The sequence below is a fragment of the Oncorhynchus kisutch genome, unplaced genomic scaffold (assembly GCF_002021735.2).
Source record: "Oncorhynchus kisutch isolate 150728-3 unplaced genomic scaffold, Okis_V2 scaffold1202, whole genome shotgun sequence".
Taxonomy (NCBI): Eukaryota; Metazoa; Chordata; class Actinopteri; order Salmoniformes; family Salmonidae; genus Oncorhynchus; species Oncorhynchus kisutch.
In genome coordinates this window covers 53,712-60,000 of record NW_022263147.1, presented here as the reverse complement: position 1 = coordinate 60,000, position 6,289 = coordinate 53,712, and the positions used below count along the sequence as shown (strand labels likewise).

The 6,289-nt window shown below is 42.6% G+C and overlaps 1 non-coding gene across 1 annotated transcript; it reads right to left on the bottom strand.

Annotated features, from left to right (window-relative positions):
• Window positions 1-3,003: 3,003 nt before the first annotated feature.
• LOC116365210 (U7 small nuclear RNA) lies at window positions 3,004-3,056 on the bottom strand. The gene has a single exon (XR_004208080.1). It is a non-coding gene; the product is annotated as a U7 small nuclear RNA (small nuclear RNA).
• Between the last annotated feature and the right edge of the window lie 3,233 nt (window positions 3,057-6,289).

Below are 6,289 nucleotides of genomic sequence, written 5' to 3'. Positions count from 1 at the left end.
TACGCCTGGGAAGAAAACCCTTCAATTGGCTCAACTTACCCCATGGCCATTGGCTCAATTTACCCCATGGCCATTGGCTCAACTTACCCCATGGCCATTGGCTCAATTTACCCCATGGCCATTGGCTCAATTTACCCCATGGCCATTGGCTCAACTTACCCCATGGCCATTGGCTCAATTTACCCCATGGCCATTGGCTCAATTTACCCCATGGCCATTGGCTCAACTTACCCCATGGCCATTGGCTCAACTTACCCCATGGCCATTGGCTCAATTTACCCCATGGCCATTGGCTCAACTTACCTCAAGGCAAACCTTCTGACTATATTAGTCCACACAGCTACAAAGATGCACTTTCATGTCAGGTTCAGGACCTCATATTGAAGCTTTTGTAGACCCCAACTGATGTATAGAACAATCTTAAAATGATCTACTTTGTTTTAGATACAAGCATTATGAAACCTCTACTACAATACATTTATTTGACTTGGGGAAAAATCTGTTTTCTGGACCTATCTTACTTGCCATTTTTTACAATGTGGTTTCTTCTTTCCCAGACTCCATGAAATGATGACCTCTTCTTAAATATTTGGTCAAACTATACATAGTGTGTATGGTTTCCTAGAAACAAGGGTGGCTCAACTTATCCCTTTGGCTCAATTTACCCCTTTGGCTCAATTTACCCATTTGGATCAATTTACCCCTTTAGCTCAATTTACCCCTTTGGATCAATTTACCCCTTTGGCTCAATTTACCCCTTTGGCTCAATGTACCCCTTTGGATCAATTTACCCCTTTGGCTCAATTTACCCCACTCTCCCCTAATGTTATTTCCTAAGTCAGATCTGTGGGTTATTAATGATGTGACATGGCGTTAAGCCACACCCTCTGCCACAGCATGGTGAACACACCGTCAAGGCATCATGCCTGCTTGGTTTCCACTGTGCAGTGATCAGTCAGTGGCTACGCTATAACAGCTGGTTATGAAACATGAGGATCACCTCATCTCCACAGATGTCCTGGATTCTATAGGTACTGTATGTTTCTGATGCTAAGCTCTTCAATTCTCAGCAGTCACCGTAGAATGTCTAGACTGGAGGAATTAGAGAGACGAACCTCAGGTCATCCCCCCCCCCTAACCATCCCCCTTTTTCATGACCACCTATATTCAGTTATTAGATTTTTGGATGAGAAATTGTTCCTACCTCCGAATTTGACTTTTGGATTTGAACAAGGAAGGTATTGGGTGCATAAATCACACCCATGACGTTGACTGTTGATTTCATGGGAGGGATAAAACAGTTTCTGTTGTGTGTGTTACTGTGGTCAGGTTTCTACTTCCCCGGCACGAAACTGAGCCATTACCTCAGAGTAGTGACCAACTCAAACCCCGGATGCCCTCTGACCACTTGAACCTTGTATCTAATCTATGACTCCATTCACACACACACACACACACACACACACACACACACACACACACACACACACACACACACACACACACACACACACACACACACACACACACACACACACACACACACACACACACACACACACACACACACACATACACACACACAAACACACACACACACACACACACACACACACACACACACACACACACACACACACACACATACACACACACAAACACACACACACACACACACACACACACACACACACACACACACACACACACACACACACACACACACACACACACACAAACACACACACACACACACACACACACACACACACACACACACACACACACACACACACAGAGGATATATAACCCAGAGCACATTAGACAACAAGTCTACAGGACCAGGATGTTTGTTACTTTTCTGGAAATAGTTTTTTTCTTTTCTCGCTCAATCAAGACATCATCTAATGTTAAAAGCAGTTGAGCAATAATGAAGAAGAATGGCATTATTGTATTCTAGAATGTTCTCTTCTCTCATAGAGATCCTATTAAATGACTGTTTTCTAGTTCCTAACTTTACGCTCGCCCTCCTCACGGAGTGTTGAGAGATCGTTGAGAGTTCCATCCGTGATGGTTGCCGAGGAGACAGCCCGTTCTCTGGCAACGGAACATTACCTAGATTAGAGGAATGAAAGATGAAAGAAAACCATTAGTCATGGCTGTATGTATGGCTCATTATAGCCTTAGTCATGGCGTTGACTCGTCAGGTGAAGTCAGGCTGAATCAGTTGAGGGGAAAACGTGGAGGAATGAATGCTTGGGGAAAACAGGGTTGTTAAAACGTTATTCCGACCGTTAGATGACACTTACAGAGTGAATCACGTTAGCGTCCACCTCCTTAAATAAACTCTGTTGTTCGCCAGGAAGGAATCCTTGGAATCAATTAGATATTTAAATAACGCAGAAACGCAGAGACGTCCTAGCTTTGGAAACAAAGAGCATTTATTAAACGAGCTGACTTTTCTAGTGATGGATCAGACGGGCCACTTAAACGCAGCTCCTACAGTTGTCATAGTAAACAGACTAATGATAATGTCTCAGGTCCTTCATGAGGCATCCACAGGGGATTTATGTGAGTGGGGCTGAATACCCACATGAAAACATACTACTGAGTACTATGGTATAAATACTATAGTATTCACTGTAGTGTTTTTGCAGACTTTAATGACTAGTCTGTAAAAACACAACAGTGAAAACTATAGTATTTATTGTAGTACTTACTGTATTATACTGTAGTTTTTACTGTAGTATTTACTATATTATACTGTAGTATTTACTATATTATACTGTAGTATTTACTATATTATACTGTAGTATTTACTATATTATACTGTAGTATTTACTATATTATACTGTAGTATTTACTATATTATACTGTAGTATTTCCAGTTAACTATAGTATAAATACTGTAGTAAAAGAAAACTGTAGCATATACTATAGTAATTAATGTAGTGTTTTTGCAGATTGTAGTATACTGTAGTATTTACTATATTGAACATAGAAGGAGGCTTTCTCCTTCAGGAAACCTACTGGAGAAATACTAAAAGAGCACATTTTCCATAACCTGTAGGTAGATAGGACTGCGGTTTGAACAGATAATTCAGAGCTTGATGCTCTTTTCTTTAACCTGTAGGTAGATAGGACTGCGGTTTGAACAGATAATTCAGAGCTTGATGCTCTGTTCTTTAACCTGTAGGTCACACACATAGTATTCTACAGTATACTACAACATTCTATAGTAAGTACTACACATTATCATTTTTAATTGAACCTTTATTTGACTAGGCAAGTCAGTTAAGAACAAACAGCCTAGGAACAGTGGGTTAAATGCCTTGTTCAGGGGGAGAACATCAGATTTGTACCTTATCAGCTGAGGGATTCAATCTAGCAACCTTTCGGTTACTGGCTCAATGCTCTAACCACTAGGCTACCTGCATCCCACATGATCGAGGGAGTGTGCAGTATATTATTTTAAAGTATACTATAGTTTACTATAGAATTATATTGTAAGTACTGTAGTATTCTATGGTAAACTGTAGTATAATTTCATGTGGGTAGGGCCTGTCTGGTTCAGATGATACAGTATGGATGTTTATCAGAGGGCCTCAGCAGTGGGGCATTGACACCACACACACACACACACACACACATACACACACACACACACACACACACACACACACACACACACACACACACACACACACAGCGGTGAGTAGTGGAGCATTGAGGCGGTGTAAGCTCTCTGAAGGAAGATAAATGATGGCTGAACAGTCTGACAGATGGTGCCCTGTGGCAAGAGGAGCTGATGAGTGATAATGTCTGAGCAGGGAGGAGATGAGAGGAGGCCACACTGAGTTATATAGTCTGAGGAGGGAGAAGATGAGGGGAGGCCACACTGAATGATAATGTCTGAGGAGGGAGGAGATGAGAGGAGGACACACTGAGTTATATAGTCTGAGGAGGGAGAAGATGAGTGGAGGTCACAATGAGTGATAATGTCTCAGGAGGGAGGAGACACTCCCAGACAATGTGCCCTCCAGGACTACCACGCAGTAGAAATGCAAGTGATTGAACGTCACTGAGTTCGCCAATTAGTTCTAGATCAACGTTTTTTCTGTGATCGAATCAAAATTATATCAGCTCCTTTTCAATGCAACAAATCAAAACAAATCTAACTTTGCAAGACTGAGTCTGTGATTTTGTTGTAGTCAGAGCCAGAGCGCAACGGAGTAGAATTCGGGCCCACGAGCGGTCTTTCAATCACTGGCGAGTGAGTGCGCTTTTCAGATCAATGCGCAGTGCCGCACGTGTGCACAATGGGTGATATTCTTTGCCAGTTAGAAAGTTATTAGCGCAGTTATAGATAAGTATAGCTCAGCAATGGGGAGTTACCGCTTCCTACAAGACCTGTAGGTTACATTTCAAGCTGTCTTTGAAAACCCCGTCAGGTAAAAAATGTCTTAATTAAAGGGGCAGTGTTGAATTTTTAGACAGTCTTGAATATGCAAACAAGCCAGTATGCAGAGGGGTAGCCTACATTGTCTAAGTCTCTGTATGGTAATAGTAATACATAGTATTTTGTAAAGTAGCTTCTTGCATCATACAACACAATGCAATGATGTACAGTCCCCTATTTGGCCCATGGTGTTACAGACCAAGTAAAACAACATAAATGAACTGTCAAGCCCTTCATAACGTAAAAACGTTTTTAAAGTCTCATGTAATGTAGACCTGCATTGAACACCACACACAGACTACTGTGGGCTATATCATAGAAATCAAAAGCTATTTCAATGTGAGCATTTTATGGGATTTGCTCCACTGGTTTTGTTGGTAGGCCAACATTATGCTCAAACTGTCTACAACTGTAAGGGTACAGCCTCGGTGTTCACTGTAAACGCGCCGGAGTATGCAGAACATTCTCACAATGTTCAGGTTTCCGCTCACAATACCCAAAATGTTGAGGGAACATTGCTCCCAGATGCCTCAGATATGGCTTTAGACTGACACTGAAGGAGGCAGCCGCTGTGTCCACAACACTAAGCCCTACACCTGATACCTCTAACTCAGCTCTACTAGCACCATCTCTGTCTTAGGGCAGTGAAGCATGGAGGTGGCTAGGAGCTGGTGTTCCTCTTTAGTTCTGTCATAGCTCTCTGTCTTAGGGCAGTGAAGCATGAATGTGGCTAGGAGCTGGTGTTCCTCTTTAGTTCTATCATAGCTCTCTGTCTTAGGGCAGTGAAGCGTGGAGGTGGCTAGGAGCTGTTGTTCCTCTTTAGTTCAGTCATATCTCTGTCCTAGGGCAGGGAAGCATGGAGGTGGCTAGGAGGAGTATCTCTTTACTTCAGTCATATCTCTGTCCTAGGGCAGGGAAGCATGGAGGTGGCTAGGAGGAGTATCTCTTTACTTCAGTCATATCTCGGTCCTAGGGCAGGGAAACATGCAGGTGTCTAGGTGGAGTATCTCTTTACTTCAGTCATATCTCTGTCCTAGGGCAGGGAAGCATGGAGGTGGCTAGGAGGAGTATCTCTTTATTTCAGTCATATCTCTGTCCTAGGGCAGGGAAACATGGAGGTGTCGAGGTGGAGTACTTCTTTAGTTCTGTAAGGATCGACGCTGGAGACGAGAAGCAGGTACAGGGAGGGAACATTTAATAACCACGGACAGGAACAGAATACAGACAGCGTCTGGACAGGAGAAACGTAAACGACAACCATGCTGACGGGCATGAAACAGACAGATATAGGGAAGGCAATCAAAATGTGAAAGAGTCCAGGTGAGTCCAATGAGCGCTGATGCGTGTAATGATGGTGACAGGTGTGCGTAATGAAGGGCCCTCGAGCGCCAGAAAGGGAGAGCAGGAGCAGGCGTGACAAGTTCAGTCATATCTATGGTTTCTATGTCTCAACATTTATTTCTCTGTATTAACAAACGGGTTTCACGTTTACGTTTCAGTTCTAGTGGGGAAAATGAAAAAGAAAGCACACAATTTTTTAAAATTAAGAGCCTTTTTCAGTCCCTTCTTCGAAATTGTGTAATCCGATTTTAAAATATAATTGTTGAATCCAATCAAACCGTCTGTTGTTTGTTTCTTGTCTCTTCAGATAGCTCTGTCTCTCTGTATAGAAAAGTGCTCACGTTCCATCTGACAAGACCTTGGAGAGGATTCATTGTTGATAGAAGGCTGGTTTTACACACACACACACTGATTACCCACATGCTCACCGCACAGATTTGCTCAAGTGTTACTCGTTTAATTTCTCACACAATATTGATGTCCCTGTCT